At 34.3% G+C, this 20,332-nt stretch overlaps 1 long non-coding RNA gene across 3 annotated transcripts in view; it reads left to right on the top strand.

The window, feature by feature from the left end:
• The first annotated feature begins 827 nt into the window (after positions 1–827).
• The window catches only part of LOC105710826 (uncharacterized), a 155,468-nt gene continuing 135,963 nt past the window's right edge, over positions 828–20,332 (top strand). For all 3 annotated transcript variants that reach the window (XR_001105887.2, XR_001105889.2, XR_010345612.1), the window contains exon 1: positions 828–970. This is a non-coding gene — a long non-coding RNA (uncharacterized LOC105710826). The remainder of the gene's footprint in view (positions 971–20,332) is intronic.

Here is a 20,332-nt window from a genome sequence, read left to right on the forward strand (position 1 = left end):
AAAAGAAATGTACAAAGCCTCCAAGGAATATGGGATTATGTGAAAAGACCAAATATATGTTTGATCAGTGTACCTGAAAGTGACGGGGAGAACGTAGCCAAGTTGGAAAGCATTCTTCAGGATATCATCAAAGAGAACTTCTCCAACATAGCAAGGCAGGCCAATATTCAGATTCAGGAAATACAGAAAACACCACAAAGATATTCCTCAACAAGAGCAACCCCAGGCACCTAATCATCAGATTCACCAGGGTTGAAATGAAGGAAAATAGGCTAAGGGCAGCCAGGGAGAAAGATCGGATTACCCACAAAGGGAAGCCCATCAGACTCACAGGAAACCTCTTGGCAGAAACTCTACAAGCCAGAATAAAGTGATTATTTTCTAAAAGTTTTTCTTTTCTAGTTCTTTGTCTCTCGAACAGGCTTTTGCTGGGGACTTTTTGGATTTAATTTTGTTCCTTGGTGTTGCTGGTTCCTGGTATCTTCAGCAACAAGTCTGAAACAAATTAGGCAAAATGAAAACCAAGAGAACCACCACATTTATTTCTACTTTAGCCAACGTGGATAAACGTGTGATTGTTAACTCAACTCAGGTCTGGCTGCTCAGTGCTTGCAAAGCCGAACAACAAAAGCAAGGTATGGTGGAAAGAAAGTTACTTTATTTACCAAAACTAGCAATAGGGAAATGGCAGGATTCACATCCAAAGTAACCACTTTGAATTTCTGGCAAGAAGGCAAGGGTTTAAAAAGGGAAACTTGATATGGGAGGCATGTAGGAGTTGTGCTGAGTAGAAGGTCTGTATATCTCGTTTGGGTGGCTATCTTGGGTCGTAGACCATCTGGAGCGCAGGCTGACATCATCTCGACAATGGCAAGGTTGTTGCCGAGCTGCCTTGAAGTAATCCCTGGAATTTTGCTGCTGGATCACAGTTTGGTCTGTCTGTCTCAAGATTAGCCCTTGGAACTTCTAGGTAAGCACGTAACTAGATACTAGCATATAATTTGATAAATATGAGAGTATCCTGTGGGAAACGGTGGGATGGGGAGTCTATTTTAAGATTATGGGAAAAGGCTTCTGCAGTTTGCTTCAAGGTTACATCTCAAAACTAGGGAGAGAAAAGAAAGGAGAAAAGTTTTAAAATACATTTTGAAGTGAAGCTGCTCAGTTACATAAGGAGGAACTTAAAATGCACATTGAAGAAAATACTGTTGGTTAGTTATATTTAGATTTGTGATCTAAAGTAAATTTCCTTTAAGATTCATTTAATGCTAAGTTTAATATTAAAGTGTATTAAAGATAAGGCTCATGTTAACTAACTCTGGTAGGCTACCGCCCTCTTTATCTTTGAAACTTTATTCTGTGGTATTTTGAGAAAATTTATCATTCTTAATTGATCTTATGAGTAATTTGAGGCAGATGTATCCATTTAGTGTAGAAAAATGATGTATTAAATCTGTTAAAAATAAGTAGATGATCAGTATAATATGTAAGTAAATATATTTACAAATGTTTACTAGTACCTCATTATATGTGGTACCATAAAATGGCGTTAAATGTGTTTACCAAATAGTTTACCAAATAGGTAATGTTTCACTCATGTAAAATCAGTTGAATTGAGTAGATCTGGGATTATTTCTTTATATATATATATATATATATATATATATATATATATATAAAATTGCATTTTAGGTTTTGGGGTACATGTGAAGAATGTGCAAGATTGTTGCATAGGTACACACATGGCAGTGTGGTTTGCTGCCTTCCTCCCAATCACCTATATCTGGCATTTTTCCCCATGTTATCCCTCCCCAACTCCCCACCCCTACTGTCCCTCCCCTAGTTCCCCTCCACAGACCCCAGTGTGTGATGCTTCCCTCCCTGTGTCCATGTGTTCTCATTGTTCAGCACCCGCCTATGAGTGAGAACATGCAGTGTTTGATTTTCTGTTCTTGTGTCAGTTTGCTGAGAATGATGGTTTCCAGATTATTTATTTAATTTTACAAATGAGTGGTGAGAGGTGGGAGTGAGAATAGAAGAGATATTAGGTAGTTTGTCCCAAATTGTACAGCTATAAAACGGAGAATATGAATCATCTTTTGGGGTGAATCTTCTACTTTTTAGGACATCAGCTATGAAAAATGAGGAAGAGTATGGCTTTTAAAGTGTGTTTCTCTTTGATTTGGGCTATGACTACAAATATGGTTATTGATAACTTGTGAATTATGCTGCCAGATGATCACATTTTCTCAAATATGGATACAACAAATATAAGTGTTAAAATACAGAATCCATATTTAGTCTATTAGGTAGAAATAGGAAATTACCAATTTTATAGGTCAATACAGCAAAATACTAGCAATTTCATATTTAAGACTATCATACAACTAAATTGTAGCCCATATTAAAATATGATTCAAAGGGATTTTTGTTAAACAAAGCACTGTTAAGAAAATACTGGACCATTTTACATCTTTGGGATGGCTTATCTTCACTTACTTGAGAAGTATAGTTGCATTTTAATTGAATGTATGTTTTAAAACTTAATTTTAAGGAAAATTTACAATTATAACTTCAGTCTATTTTTTCCCTATAGTTTTTGAGATTCAATTAAAAAGTTCTTTAATACTAATTTTACCTGAAGTTTGGAATAAAAGCAAAAACTCAAAAAATATTACAAGAAAAAGGTTGCAAGTAAAATTGGTGACTGTAGTGGCTATCCAATAAAAATCAAATTTATAGTGATTACTTGATTAGTCACTTCTCAAGATGTCAATTTATTTTAATTCACATGGAATACCTTTTCTTTCTTTCTTAGCTTAGTAGTTTTTGATTTATTTTTTCCTATTATTTTACAAACTAATATCACATGCCGTTTTAAACCTCTGTTTTCTATTAAAGGGGCTTCAGTTTTCTTTCATACATAAACATATTCTAATTATAAAACTAAGCAGTCTCTTAAACACTATTTCTTGTCTATATACATACATCACTTTATTGTTTCCTAAAAAATATTCATTCTGGGGCCGGGCGCGGTGGCTCATGCCTGTAATCCGAGCACTTTGGGAGGCCAAGGTGGGCAGATCACAGGGTCAAGAGATTGAGAACATCCTGTCGAACATTGTGAAACCTCGCCTCTATTAAAATATAAAAATTACCCAGATGTGGTGGTGCACGCCTGTAGTCCTAGCTACTGGGGAGGCTGAGGCAGGAGAATTGCTTAAACCCAGGAGGCAGAGGTTGCAGTGAGCTGACATCGTGCCACTGCACCACTCCAGCATGGTGACAGAGCAAGAATCTGTCTCAAAAAAAAACAAAAAAACTATATATATATATATATATATATATATATATATATTCATATATTCATTTTTATTTATTTTTACATAGACTCATGAGTGTCAAATTACTGACCATTTCACATTTAAAGTAGGTAAGAAAAAATAATAGCAGCCAAATTATTGAAAATGTAGCACTAATACGAAATAATGTTCAATAAGAAAAACACAATAGAATATAAACTGACTAGGCATGTTAAATCATAAATAGTAATTCACTATGTAAAATCAGGAAAGAACTTATACAAGTGACAATGTAAAAATCCAAAATATCATAATTTAAAAGTTAACCTTCAGTGGGCATTCAATGCCAGGCACTGTGTTAAGGGTGTTAAAGATTTTATATCATTGTATCCTAATGCTGGAAACTAGAGTTTAATTTTTCCCTTTATCCTAATAATACGAGACGTAGACATGTTGAATAACCTGCCCAATGTCACACAGTTTGTGAATGAGGAGTCAATTGACTAGCACCAGCACTCTTAACTCCTATACTTTCAATCTTATGATGCTTAATTGGTCAAAGGATATTCTAGAATGCTGTGACTTAGGAATAATAAACTGAAGCACCACAATGATTATCTTGAAATACTTTTCCAAACTCACAATTCTATTTACAGTTGATAATAACCAAGGATAACTGACAAAGAGGCGACAATAATAATTTCACACCGAATTCCCTCCATAGTATGATTCATCACACTCTCCTTCCCAGGATTATTGCAGAGCTCATATGATTTAGTAGATAAATATATTAAAGAGCTCTATCAAAGCAGTTTCCATGATCAACCTGATCTATTCCCCAATTTCTATTCCTGGAAAAAGTTCGTGTCAATTCAGGGAAACATCATTCAAGTTCATCAGAACGAGGATACAGGAATCATCCTAAACTTTCTTCATTCTCTCTCAGCCCATATTCCAACTGTCAAAAATATCAGTCATTTCTATACTCAAAATATATTTTTTAATATAATCACCTGTCACCACCTCCATTACCAATATCATGATCCACGCAATCATCATTATCACTTAGTGTAAACATACCTCCCTGTAGAGGGAAGGTATTTTCACACTAAGGGCTCAAAAGAACTCTAGTATTGGAACACTGTTTGGTGAGATAATGGGAGGATAAGGGGTGTATTAGTTCGTTCTCACACTGCTATAATGAAATACCTGAAAGAGGGTTATTTATAAAGAAGAGGCTTAGGCTGGGTTCGGTGGCTCATGCCTGTAATCCTAGCACTTTGGGAGGCTGAGGCAGGTGGATCATTTGAGGTCAGTAGTTCGAGACCAGCCTGGCCAACATGGTGAAACCTCATCTCTACTAAAAATACAAATATTAACTGGGCATGGTGGTGCACACCTGCAATCACAGCTACTCAAAAGGCTGAGACAGGAGACTGGCTTGAACCCGGGAGGCGGAGGTTGACATAATTCAAGATCATGCCACTGCACTCTAGCCTGGGTGACAGAGTGAGACTCCATCTCAAGAAAAAAAAAAAAAAAGGAGGTTTAATTAGCTCATGGTTCTGCTAGCTGTACAGGCTCCTGCTTCTAGGGAGGCCTCAGGAAACTTACAATTATGGTGGAAGGCAAAAGGGAAGCTGGCACATCTTACTTAGTGGGAGCAAGAGGAATAGGAGAAAGGGGGAGGTGCTACACATTTTTAAACAATCAGATCTCAGGAGCACTCACTCACTATATCACAAGAATAGCAAGGGGGGAGTTTGTCCCCAGAACCCAATCACCTCCTTCAAGATTGGAGATTACAATTTGACAAGAGATTGAGATTTGAGCAGGGACACAAATCCAACTTATACCAAGGGGACTTTTTTTCCCCTTATTTTAACAAACCTTGGTTCTATGTGCATTTCTGTTTTCTCTTTAAGAGGTCTATTCTTTATACACAATGAGACATCATAGAATTAGCATAGACACTTTGAACGTGACAGGTGGCTAGACCCACCTGCATTACAATGTCCTAAGTGTCAATTATTGGGATGTACAAGTTGATAAATAAACATAATATTAGCTAACATTTATTGATTACTTCTGGGAATTTTCATGTGGTACCTCATTTAATTATTGCAACAACCCAATGAACTAAAGACTATCATTTTTATCCTGCTTTACAGCATGATAAGTGATAAAATGTATACATATATATGTATATACATTTTATATACATAAAATACACAGATATATATATGTATATATACATATATGTGTGTGTGTGCATGTGTGTTTGTGTCATGAGGTAACAAAGCCATGTAAGAGGTACACACAGTTTTTGAACCAGATAGTCTCACTCTGTGGGTTATGCATGTGAAATCAACACTAAGGAGCTTTCTATATTATTGTTTTATAGAAAGTTGTTACAGGGAGAAGGTGATAGATACAGGGAAGGTCTTAGACAACCTTTTTTATAGGTAATAGAGAGGCCAAATGCAGATTTAAGAAAGTGGATAAAATAATTAAACTTTTATTTTGACCATCTCCATCAGGAAATGGATACTGGATTTGATGGTGACAAAAGTTAACCAGAAAATCAATTATAAAGCTTTTCAAATATTATGTATGAAAGAAGGAATGATTAATGTCTAGAAGGTAAAATTGTTAGAACTGTACATTTGATTACATAGATAGAGGTTAAGTTAAAGAAAGGAAAAAGAATGACCCTCAGGATGCTGTATAAGTGGCTAGGTGGAAGTTGGAAACAGCAACTATGAGAGAGACCATAGAAGGATTAGAGTTAGAAAAATGAGAGTCACTTCAAATACAGACAGGTAGAGTCCAAAAAGCCTTTATGACAAAATCCCTTGCAGTAGGATCGAGTGGTGGGTAGTAACCAGTAGTAGGGTGAGGATCCACATGGTGTCTACTGAAATAAAAGATGACTGAGTAGCTCAGGCATAGTAGTTGGACCAAAATAAAACACAGTAAAAGCCTACTTTCGGTTTAGAAACCTGGCTACCAAAAATAGCATGAGGATGTATGTATAAACATTCATCAAATTCATTAAATCTATTAACCATCACTCCTTCCATTCATCTCTACTTTTACACTAATAGGACCACTGTATATAAATCTGGTAGCTGAGATAGCTCCCCTTTAGAACATTGCTTGGATCACTACTGCCAAAATTGGAATCTATAAATCAGTTACGTGGTTTGTGGCTAAGTGACAACTACCTCTTACTCCCACATATATATATACAACTTTTAATTTATATATTATTTATTTAAATAAGTTATTCTGAAGTTTGAGATCACTTTGGTCAGTTTTCCTGCATGGGGGTTGTTTGTGCCCTAAGATATTTACACGTATGTAAACCCAAATTTGTTAAGTGTTTATCTGACAAAGTGTTTCTCAGAAAACAGTTTCATTCCCACCATATTCCAGTTCTGGAAGCATGTGTGTGAGGATGGGAAAGGATATTCAAATGTAGCTGTCACCTATAAAGAACAGAGATAACCACGTATACACATTGTTCAGCAAACAGAATGAAGCTTTGGGATAATAATGATAATTTTTAAAATAAGAAATGCACTCTAAACAATTTTAATTCTTTGGAATATGTCTACATATTCAGTGTCTTCTCATCCTAATCCATTTACAGAACTCTAAAATATTAATCTGTTGATGTCATTGTTGTTAAATTCTTTCAATGGACCCATATATCCATTAGATCACCAGTCTTACTTTTCCAGAAAGGATCGGCATTATGCCTACCTCTTTAGTGTCTTTTCTAACGACTCTCTCTTCCCATATTATAAATTCTAGGTCAAATCACCTACTGTTTTTCAAATGAGCCACACTACTTTAAGCCTCCACTTATTCTCACAGGCTACAATGGAGCCTGTTTGTATAACTTCTCATTCTTTAAAACTCAGTTTCGATATTTAGAGTAAATGCTATAACACTTCCTTTGCCCAATCCCTTTCTATCAGAGATTGGTAGTAGTTAGCAATCTGTTGTGAGCCATTGTGGCCTGGGTGTCAACAACATGGTCCTCTCAACTTACCTATATTCTCTGTTATCACGTGATAAAGACTTATGATGTCTTCCTCCCTATTATCCTCAGATGACTCTTCACTCCAAGGAGTATGCCCTTTATTTTTATAAATTCAGTCTAACATGTGCCTGGATTGTAGAATATATTCAGTAAATAGTTTATGCACAAATCACCAATGATGGGAATCTTGTATAGCATTTTCAAAGTGTTTTAAGAAATATGCTAATACACCTTCTGCAGGAATAAAAAATGATTCTATATTGTAAATTTGGAAAATGTGAGGATAAATACACTTAAACAGTAAATTTATAATAAGAATTCTGAAAGCTATATATATGCTAATTCACACTGTAGCTTTCCAAGAGATGGCTACTATATGAAGGTTTTGCCAAATTTGCTTGAGAACCTCTTCTTCATTTAACATCTATTAATATTTAAACTTACATTGAGGAACACAGTATTGAAAAAGCTGGACTAGTCTATCCTATTTACTTAACTGAAACACATTCATTCCTCCACTTAACCAAACAATAAAAGGGGGTGGGGAAGAAGTTTCTGTTACTTTTTTACCATAATTCATCACAATTAAGTTTTAGAATTAAATTAGCATTTCTACTTCTACAACACATTTATTTTTAATTTTAACCACTTGAAATTTCTGTAAGTTTTTATTTGTATATGATCATAAAGAGATAAACGCATAATAGTTGGTGCACTAAAATAAGGAGATTTAGTTAGGGGCAAAAACTAGATCTTCTTTTCTGTTATTGTCAAGAAAATATGGTAAAAAGCAAGACATCATATGTAAAAATTACTATCTTTATTAAATTATTGTTCTTCATATGTATTGTCTAAAACAATACTGAACAATTATTTTTTTTTCAGCTCAAAAGCTTTTTGAATTATATTCATTGATACAAAAGGGGTGTATATTTTCTTTGTGAAGTTCTTTTTTGTTAATATATTTCCTTCAAAGGATGATTAAAGAGGTGATTATTCAAGTAGTACATTACTTTTCAATATATTCCACATTTTGATCTCCATAATATTACCTTTCCACCTTAAGAAATTTTTCAGTCCTTTATTCAATTCCACAAAATATGTACCCAAATATGTCTATATTAATATTAATTGATTTCCTAAACTAAACCAACTCATGTAATTGGCACAAGTCCTAAACTCTCAGGGGCTACAGAGTTTTAAAGCAAGTATAAATATTTCCATATCCATGTGATACTAAAAGGTACAAGGTAAATATTATGAGCACCTAAAAGAAATAGATGTCACAATAGAGTAGGGGTGGGGGAAGAAGATCAATTAGGATCAGAAAAAAAATTACAAAAGAACACAACAAAAGTGTTTTTCCCATGAAAGCTGCATTAGATTCCAGGAGGCAGAGTTTGTAGAAGTGATTTCAAACTGAAGAATTTACAGGTACAAAAAAATAAAAATGACAAAGCATGAAACTTGTTTGGGAGTTATTAGTTGTACTGAACAACTACAATATTATAAAAGTATGCAGTTATTAGTTTTACTGAACAACTGTAATATTATAAAAGTATGCAGCAGAAATGGGTAACAGGAAAGTTTAGGTTAAGTCATTTTGTGGAATTGTTTGAAAATCAGGCAGAGGGATCTGTATTTAATGCACTTGACACTTGGATGTCATTTAAGGTGGTTAAGCAGGAGAAGAATTTAATCAGTGTGGCACTTGAGGAGCATTGATCAGCCATAGACACAGTCAGACACAGGAAGAGCAATTAGGTCAACAGCAACAAGCAGTAGATTTGATTGAAACTGCAGTGAGAGTAATAAGGATGTACAAGAGAAGATAGATCTGAGAGTTAGAGGACACACACCAAAACAAAATAGCTGATGATGAAGTGTTCTCCATTACTATAATACAAATATTTAAAAACAATACAGAGAGCTAAGAAGTAAGAATCAAAATTAACTAATGAGAACTCACTTTGGTGATTTTAGAGTAGGCATTTTAAAGCATGATATTTTTTCTTTTTTTATTTAAAAATTGTATTTAAACAATTTTAAAAATATCGGTATACCATATTCATATATATTCATGGGGTATATGTGATGTTCTAATGTGATAATCACATGTAATAATCACATCAGGGTAATTGAGGTGAAATTTATTTTTATTTAAGTCAGTAAAAGTTGAGTTTTCTGTTGTTGTTTTTTAACTTTTTTATTTTACTTTAAGTTCTGAGGTACATGTACAGATTGAGCAGGTTTGCTACATAGGTACACACGTGCCATGGTGGTGGTTTGCTGCATCCATCACCCCGTCATCTATACTAGGCATTTCTCCTGATGCTATCCCTCCTCAATCCCCCCACCCCCTGCTATTCCTCCCCTAGCCCCCCAACCCTCAGGACCCAGTGAGTGATTTCGCCTCCCTGTGTCCACGTGTTCCCACTGTTCAACACCCACTTATGAGTGAGAACATGAGGTGTTTGGTTTTCTGTTCTTGGGTCAGTTTGCTGAGAATGATGGTTTCTAGTTTCATCCATGTCCCTGCAAAGGACATGAACTCACCCTTTTTTATGACTGCATAGTATTCCATGGTGTATATGTGCCACATTTTCTGTATTTAGTCTATCATTGATCGGCATTTGGGTTGGTTCCAAGTCTTTGCTATTGTGAACAGTGTCACAATAAACACACATGTGCATGTGTCTTTAAAATAGAATGATTTACAATACTTTGGGTATATAGCCAGTAATGGGATTGCTGGGTCAAATGGAATTTCTATTTCTAGATCCTTGAGGAGTTGCCACACTGTCTTCCACAATGGTCAAATTAATTTACACTCCCACCAACAGTGTAAAGGTGTTTCTATTTCTCCACATCCTCTCCAGTATCTGTTGTCTCCAGATTTTTTAATCATTGCCATTCTAACTGGCTTGAGGTAGTATCTCAATGGTGTTTTGATTTGCATTTCTCTAATGACCAGTGATGATGAGTTTTTTTTCATATATTTGTTGGCTGCACAGATGTCTTCTTTGGAAAAGTGTCTATTCATATCCTTTGCCCAGTTTTTTATGGGATTGTTTGTTTTTTTCTTGTAAATTTGTTTAAGTTCTCCATAAATACTGGATATTAGCCCTTTGTCAGATGGGTAGATTGCAAAACTTTTTTCACATTCTGTTGGTTGCCAGTTCACTCTATTGATTGTTTCTTTAGCTGTGCAGAAACTCTTAAGTTTAATTAGATCTCATCTGTCTACTTTGGCTTTTGTTGCCATTGCTTTTGGTGCTTTAGTCATGAAGTCCTTGCCCATGCCTATATCCTTAATGGTATTGCCTAGGTTTTCTTCTAGAGTTTATATGGTGTTAGGCCTCATATTTGAATCTTTAATCTATTTAGAGTGAATGTTTGTATGAGGTGTAAGGAAGGGATCCAGTTTCAGCGTTCTGCATATGGCTAGCCAGTTTAGAGAGCAGATTCAAATGGATGCAATAAAAAATGATAAAGGGGATTTCACCACCAATTCCACAGAAATACAAACTACCATCAGAAATTACTACAAACACCTCTATGCAAACAAACCAGTAAATCTAGAAGAAATGGATAAATTCCTGGACACTTTTATCCTCCCAAGACTAAACCAGGAAGAAGTTGAATTCCTGAATACAGCAATAACAAGGTCTTAAGTTGAGGCAGCAATTAATAGCCTACCAACCAAAAAAAGCCCAGGATCAGACAGCTTCACAGCCCAGTTCTACCAGAGCTACAAAGAGGAACAGGTACCATTCCTTCTGAAACTATTTCAAACAATAAAAAAAGAGAGAATCCTCCCTCACTTATTTTATGAGACCAAAATCATCCTGATACCAAAAACCTGGCAGAGACATAACTTAGAAAAGAAAATTTCAGGCCAATATCCATGATGAATATTGCTGTAAAAATCTTCAATAAAATACTGGCAAACTGAATCCAACAGCACATCAAAAAGCTTATTCATCATGATCAAGTTGGCTTCATCCCAGTGATGCAAGGCTGGTTCAACATCCACAAATCTATAAACGTAATCCATCACATAAACAGAAACAGAGACAAAAACCACAAGATTATCTCAATAGATACAGAGAATGCCTTCAACAAAATTCAACAGCCATTTATGCTATAAACTCTTAATAAACTAGATGTCAGTGGAATAAATCACAAGATAATAAAAGCTATTTACGACAAACCCACAGCCAATATCATACTGAATGGGCAAAATCTGGAAGCATTCCCTTTGAAAACTGGCACAAGACAAGGATGCCTTCTCTCTCCACTCCTTTTCAACATAGTATTGGAAGTTCTGGCTAGGGCCATCAGGCAACAGAGAAAGAAAGGGTATTCAAATGGGAAAAGAAGATGTCAAATTGTCCCTGTTTGCAGGTGACATGATTGTATATTTAGAAAACCCCATTGTCTCAGTCCAAAATCTCCTTAAGCTGATAAGCAACTTCAGCAAAGTCTCAGGATACAAAATCAATATGCAAAAATCAAAAGCATCCCTATAAATCAATAATAGCACAACAGAGAGCCAAATCATGAGTGAACTCCCATTCACAATTGCGGCAAAGAGAATAAAATGTCTAGGAATACAACTAACAAGGAACGTGAAAGATCTCTTGAAGAGGGACTACAAACCACTGCTCAAGAAAATAAGAGAGGACACAAACAGATGGAAAAACATTCCATGCTCATGGTTAGGAAGAATCAATATAGTGAAAATGGCCATATTGCCTAAGGCAATTTACAGATTCAATGCTATCCCCATCAAGCTACCAATGACTTTCTTCACCGAATTGGGAAAAAAACACCTTAAATTTCATATGAAACCAATAAAGAGCCAAAACAATCCTAAGCAAAAAACACAAACCTACCTGACTTAAAACTATATTACAAGGCTACTGTAATCAAAACAGCATGATACTGGTACCAAAACAGAGATATAGACCATGGAACAGAACAGAGCCCTCAGAAAGAATGCCACACATCTGTAACCATCTGATCTTTGAAAAACCTGACAAAAACAAGCAATGGGGAAAGGATTCCCTATTTAATATTTTTTATTTTCTTGTGTTTATAAATTTGCTGTAATTTTTTTAATAGGGAATCCTTTCCCCATTAGAAATCCTTTCCCCCATTTTCAAATCAGCAAATTAGGTTGAATTCCTGCATGTTATCCTCCCTAGATATATCATATCACTATTACTATAAATTCGATGCACATTCTGTTCATATTTTTAAATTTCCTAAGTACACATATGTACATATAAACATAAAATAAAAATATAATATTGTTTTAGAATTTCCTGGAGTTTAATTAAACATTGTATTCTGCAACATGCTTTCTGAAACTGTATGTCATGAGGTTCATCTGTACTGATGCATATAAATCTGGTTAATTCATTATTAATGATCACACAGTATGAATATGTCACAGTGTATCTATATTTACTTAAAAATAAATATTCTGATTGATAACATGATTTCTCTTTTTGCAGTATTTAGATAAACTTTTTTATTTGGGAATAACATTAAATGTACAGTAAAGTTGCAAAGTTAGTGCAGAATTCCAGAATACTCCTCACCCAATTTACAATTTGCCTAATTTTATCCTCTTAAATTACAGTGTTACATTTTACAAAAACTTCAAAAACAACATTAGAATCATAATCCTAGCTTTTTAGAGCAAACAACATGTACTCCTGACCCAATAATTCTTCCTCTGGTAGGCATTCTAGAGAAATCAAGTGGAAAGATGATATAGGTAGTGAGAGATAGATAGATACCCATTGTAGAATTTTTGTGATTGTGAATAATTGAAAACACAATATACTAGGGTATATCTTTTACAGAGCTATTTCAATTGACATAGGGAATAATGGGGAATTTGGGGGTTTCACTTGTTCGTTTTTAGAGAATGTTGACCTGAAAAATACATGTTAAAGAAATGTGAATCAGGATAATAATTGTCACAAAGGTATTTTTAAAATAATTATTTTGTCTTTGATTGATATGTGCACATTCTAGTCTAGGCAATATTTAGATTTTTTTGACTAAATGGAAATTAATTACTAGTTAGAATAGTCTTGATTGCATTTAGCAGAGTAAACAGTATGTGTGTGTAGGTGTGTGTGTTTGTATGTGTGTGTGTATATGTGTTTGTCACAGAGAATACTAGAAGAAACACTAAAAAAAAGAAGAGTTAGAAGAAATCTTGGGGGATACTCAACACCATTATTTCATTGTACAGATGGGTTAACAAGGAACTAGTGAGGGGAGATCATTTTCCTGAGATAATCCTACTGATAAATGTATCAGCAGGACCCAGGGATTCTTAGCCCTAAGGTATTTTTCTTTCTTTGAACTTTTATTTTAATTTCAGGGGTACATGATGTGCAGGATGTGCAGGTTTCTTACATAGGTAAATATGATGGTTTGCTATACAGATTATCTCATCACCTAGATATTAAACCAAGCATCCCTTAGCTATTTTTCCTGATGCTCTCCCTCCCCATAATCCACCACCTCTGATAGGTCCCAGTGTGTGTTATTCCCCCTATGTGTCCATGTGTTCTCATCATTCAGCTCCTACTTACAAGTGAGAACAGGTGAAAGTCCAAAGCTTTTGAGTACTCTTTTTGGGCATAGAGCTAAAATAAATTAAGTTGTAATTCATTTTATTTTATTTATAAACAAATATGTTTATTGACCTGTCCTGGCCAAAGAGATAATTATCACTCTTAAAAGCAAGAAAGATATAAAAGTTTGTTCATGAACTTAAAAAAGGCCTCACATTCAGTTATACAAATAGAACATCTGTGAAACTCTTACTCTAAATGAAAATTTTTTTTTTAATTTCTTAAAACTCATAGTAGATTGAAAATATGACCATAATTCAGTTCTCCCATATCCATATCCTTTGCAATGTGACTTTGCAGCTGCTTACATCAAGAGAGGAGTCTCTTTTCTTTCCCTTTGTACTTGCCTGTAACTTTTTTCGGTCATAAAATGCAGCACAAGTAATGTAGTGCCAATTCTAACTCTGGGCCTCAAAGGGCCTTTGTAAATTTCCGTCCTTTCTCTTGAAATGTTACACAGACACTAGGTGAAGAATCCCAGGCTGGCCTAAAGGAAGGTGAGAGATGAATCATACCAGCTGAGACTGTACTGGGCCATCCAGTCCCCAGCTGACCTGGCAGGTACATGCTGACCACGAATGCATGAATGGGCTCAGCTGAGGACAACATCTGGCCCAGATAAGCAGAACTATCTTGGGGACACACAGACTCATGAGATCAATAAAATATTGTTGTTGGAAGTCATTAAGGTTTGATTAATTTTTCATGACAATAGCTAAAAAGCCATTGTTTACATGAAGGCATTAAAATTAGATTATGGGTTACTTATATATTATGTAAAAGCTTTTGGATAACAAGTAAAACATTATTCCACAATTAAATATCATTTCATTGGAAGGTATCATTTTGGCCTAGTAAAAATATTTTTCAATAATTTTTCATAAATTATAGACCCCACTATAGTTTTATATCATCAAAGTTTTAAGATCACATTTTATATTCTTCTCTAATTTGTAAGTTTAAAAAATAGCTTCTTAATTTTTTTAAAATTTGTATTATTTAAATTATGTTATGTATCAAAATCAATGCCAGGAAAATACAAACCAAAATCCTCAATTTTAATAAATAAGCCTGGTTTAAAAATAACTCTGTCATAGTCAAACACAGAAGCAGAGAGTACAGTGGTTTTTATCAGGGGCAGAGGACATGGGAAACTCTTACTCTAAATGAAATATATATACACACACACACACACACACATATATATATATACACACACACATATATATATTTAAATTTCTTAAAACTCATAGTAAATTGAATATATGATCATAATTAACTTCTCCCCTATCCATACCTTTTACAAAGTGACCTTGCAGCTGCTCACATCAAGCTATAATTGATGTGATCTCCCTGCTCACATTCAAGGGAAACAAAGTTTCAGTTATACAAGATGAGTAAGTTATAGAGATCTGCTGTATAACATTGTGGCTACAGGTAAGCATTCCGTGTTGTATACTTTAACATTTGTTAAGAAGGTAGATTCCATGCTAACTGTTTCTACCACAATATAACTTTTTTAAAAAATAATTTTAAAATAAGGTATACCAATGAATAAGATGAGGTGAAATTTATGTAATTTTAAATCATTTGGCATTCTGTTTGCAAAAAGTGAATTAACAGTAATAGTTGCACATTAGAGTATGTTTCTTAATTTCATTAGCTAAGTGTAATATTTGTGTGTGACCACTAGATAGAGCTACTATAATAATATCCTGAGAGAAAACAACAAAAATAGAGGAAACTATCTTACAATTAGCATGTATATAGATTACTTTTCTTTATAGTACATTCTACATGACCTCAGGTAGCTCTGGATTTGCTAATTTTAGTTTGATATAACCCAGCTCTACTTTCACTGTAATACATGCAACCACCAATTGTATTAATTTACCAACTGTGATCTGCATATAACGCATTTTGAAGTTTAATTAATCATAGTAATAGTTCTAAAACCATCATACAGTATTTTAGGATATGTCAGTATGATATTTGTCCTAAAGTCACCAAAAATAATTTTGTGCTGAGCTTTTAATATATTTTATGATTTTTGATACTTGTTTACATTATAGTACTTATTACACAGGTGGTGAATGAGGCTTGCCACTTTCAGATAAAGATTAAATGTAAAATAAAGAATATACAAAAATAAAGGTTCAGAGTACTGCTGAGTTTCTTAAAGCAGATAAATTAGGATAACTAAATGAAGTGTAAGTCTCCTCTCTTTTTGTCAACAGGCAGAAGACCTCAATTATAGAACCAACAAAGAGCAATTCTATTTGTAAAAACTCAAAGGCAGAGGTTATGTTCTAAACTTTTTTCCTAGTTCCTATAAACAACCATCACTGTCCACACCATAGAATAAGAAAATAAATCCATTGAGACTCATTCTTAAAGATAAATCGATTATTTGCTATGTTAATACATCATTTATAAATATCTAGAAATTAATTTGATGATTATTTAATGCAACATATGTAGTTTATTATAATTTCAAATTAATTACCCATCAACTTAATTTATTAATCTGTAATATTTTCTTAATGATATGTGATTTAGGAATTGAGTCAGGATCAATTGGCTTTGCTAGTCAATAAAGTAACATTTCTCAGATTTTATTGAATATCTAAATCACCCAGAAGCATGTTGAAAAGACAGTTCTAGACCCTACCTCCTGCTTTTATAAGTAATGAAACTGACTGAAATCCTGCATTGAGTCCTATCTATCTGTATTTTATCAAGCGCCTCTCATAGTTCCAATGCAAAAGACCACAATCTGTAATTTCATGAGGTTAGAAATTAAAAATGTAAACCCTAAATTTAAAAAGACCTGAAATTGAAGCCTCAGTCTTAATGGACAAAATGGGAACCACAATACCAGTTTGTGGAAATTAAAGCAGCTAATGCAAATACAAGAGTAATAATGCCTGGCACAAGAGAGTAACTCTATAAATGGTGTTCGTTATATTTTCTTCCCCGCTTATGTCTAAATAGTGTGAACATTCTTTGACAAGATATTCAAGGAGTAAATGATAATTATAGTGATATGCATTCTTGTTATGCTTCTGTGACTTTATTATTCCTTGCTATGTATTATATGATGCAGTTCCTGTTAATCACATGCTTACATGAGTAGCAGTGTCACTTTATCTCTTGATAATTACTTAGTCTTGTTCTTGCTTTTTTTTTTTCACTATGTTTAGGAACAGATCACATTGCCAAAAGGTGTATCTACCTTGTTTACTGCAAATGTAAGGTGTCAAGAAATATATACAAGTCTTTTCTTACAAAGTGTTCTCAAATAAGAACTTCAGAAATTCCTCCTGAAGAAAACTATTCAATTGAATGTTGTCATCCAGTGTTTTAAATCCCTTTCTTGTCATAGGGTTACTTATAAAATTGTTAATGCATGACCCTCGGTGAGACCGCTGAACTGAGCTGCTTTCATAGCCCTTCATTTACATAATACTGCTTACTGGTATTATTCTATCTGAAGAAAAATATGTGATGAGTATAACATACAGTGAGCCCATTTTTTAATAATTGTCTTTTCTTTGGAAATTAATCATTTTGAAAAGACGTACATTGATGTATTGAATATATTGGCATGGCTTGTGAATAAAAGAGTTGTCCCATACTGATATATTGGAAAATAATCTGAATTAAGTAAACAATGATAATAAGAGGCTAAATGAGAATGTATTTGTCCAAATATTAAACTGTATATTTCAAAGGTAAATGCCTTTAAATACTTTCATATGTGTTTCTTTCTTCCCACTTATAATTAAACTTAAGGGAGCTAGAACTAATATTAGCTTACATTTGTTGAGGGTATGTTAACTTCTGGGAAATCTCCTAAGCATTCTGTATTTAGTAGCTCATTTAACCCTCATAAACCAGTAAAGTGTATAAAAGTATTCTCCTGCTTTGATAGGTGAGGAAACTGAGACACAGAATGAGTTAAATAATGGGCCAATGGTCATGCAGTGGGGAATTTTGGATTCATAAACAAGCAGTCTAATTCTACAGCCCATGACCTGAAATCACATCGGAACCTCCATTCCCTTTTTATTATAATCCCCTGTCTAGTTGAGACTCTTATTACCTCAAGCAGGCGTTTGATAAAAGGAGAGGGCTCACCAAACTCATCAAAGTTTGGCTGCAAGATACTTTTCTTATCTATTTTCCAGTAATTCCATTTCTCATTGCTTTTCTTTCTGTCATTGCAGGCTCTTCAACTTGCCCAATTCTAAATTATTGCTTCACCCAATTTAATGCCTTACTTTGTTTTATAGCAAACTGATATTATATTCATCATTCTACATTCCACTTAAATCCTTCATACTTTGAAACATTTTGTTTACATCTCTCTGGTACAAAGTAATTTCTTCCTTTCTGATCCTGACAGGAGATCCTGAGAGCTCAATCAAAAAATCTTAAGCCCATATGTGACTAGATTCCAAAACCCTTTTCCAATATACATTTATTTCCTAGAAATAACCTTTTGCTTTGGGATATTTTCCACCCATCAGATGAGCTCTCCTACATTACATGCACTGCATTTTGGAGATTTAGGGATGACCCATATTTCTGCATAATTTTAACTCAGTGCAGAAATTGAGAAGGAGAATATGGGTCTTTATGGGACCAGTGACTCACCTAATGAAGAGTCTGGATACCACAGAAGAACTTATCTTGAGAGACCTGTAGACTAGATGACGCAAGTGAAGATGCAATGGTTATAGTGCTTTGGTTTCATTTTGAAATTCCTGCTATCTCTTTATTAAACATTGTCTCTGTCAGCGGTCCCCATTTTTTTCTTTGTTAGAGTTACAAAAACAAAACTGTTCACAGACCTCAACATGGTATTGATGAGCTGTTTTAAAACAAAAGCTATAATTGTTTCAGTAATACATTTCAAGTAATTTGAATTTTGTTAATCTCCACATATCTATTAGCATATAACTATGTAAGAAATTTTTTAATTAACTCAGAAAATAATATGTGGAACTTATGATTTTAAGGATTTTCTGTAGTGTCTCTGGCCTGAGAACATGGATATGGACATGGATTCTGTAAGCCTCCACGGCTAAAGGACAAGTTGAAAACTTCTCATTAGGAATATTTATTTGAAATTTAACCCCTTACTCAATTGTGATATTATTCTAGCCTCTCTCTTTTTTTCTCTTCCTCTTCATTTTCTTTTCCTCTTCCTCTGCTGTTTATCTTTTAATTCTTCATCATACTAACATAACTATGTCCTTTTCCATGATGAGCATGCAGACATACATTTTGAACACTGCAATCTCATTCAATGGTTTGGAACAGAATTCAGGGGCGAGCAGGCCTCTGAGGTCTCACGTCTAGGTCATGGTCTCTCTCCTCACTTTCCTGGCTAAGAACACCTAATTTTATCCAGGTTTAGCAGCCTGGTTTGTCTCTCCCCAGCTACAGGTAGTGGATATTGACTAGTCTAGATAATCAAGGTAAATCTTATACTGGTGCTGATGACTGGTTTGTATTTCAATCCTCATTAATCAAGTAAAAGAAAGTCTACTTCCTTTATATTTGATTATGTTTTCCTCCTTGATGAAAATAAAAAACCCAAGAAAAATTGCCTTTTCCATCTCTGAATATTTTTCTATGAGGAAGCAATGCCTCTAACTGCTAAAACCAGGCCTCAGGGACCCAATATCATGTTGAGAATGGCAAAGTTTGAAGTACGGTAGTTCTCCCTTATCCATAGGGAGGACTTTATTTTTGTAACTCTAACAAAGAAAAAAATGGGACCGCTGATATAGACAATGTTTAATAAAGAGATAGCAGGAATTTCAAAATGAAAACCAAAGCACTATAACCATTGCATCTTCACTTGCGTCATCTAGTCTACAGGTCTCTCAAGATAAGTTCTCCTGCGGTATCTCCTACTTTCCAAGCCCCCCAGTGGATGGCTGAAATTATAGCAGTATGAACTAAATTGCTGTCTTTGAACATGTTTCTATTCATATTTTCCACCCACCCCTTCAATGCCTTCTACATATTAACTAAGCACTTTTCATGTACTGTGGTCATAACTTTTGCAGTTTGAGGTGTGACAGCAAAACTAGCAAAAATTTTTTTTCTTCTTCATAATTTCACACAGAGAATATTCATTCTTACCATAGATCTTAGCAATCTCAGCATACAGGTTTTTCCTTATGAATTTGAGGACTTTCACATTTTTACTTAAAGGAAGTACTTTATGGCTTCTCTTTGGCTTATCTGAATTATCAGCTTCACTACTTTTGTTCTTTGGGACCATTATTAAGTAAAAATAA

The sequence above is a fragment of the Aotus nancymaae genome, unplaced genomic scaffold (genome assembly GCF_030222135.1).
Source record: "Aotus nancymaae isolate 86718 unplaced genomic scaffold, 86718_ANA_hifiasm-v0.15.2.pri h1tg000036l, whole genome shotgun sequence".
Lineage (NCBI taxonomy): Eukaryota > Metazoa > Chordata > Mammalia > Primates > Aotidae > Aotus > Aotus nancymaae.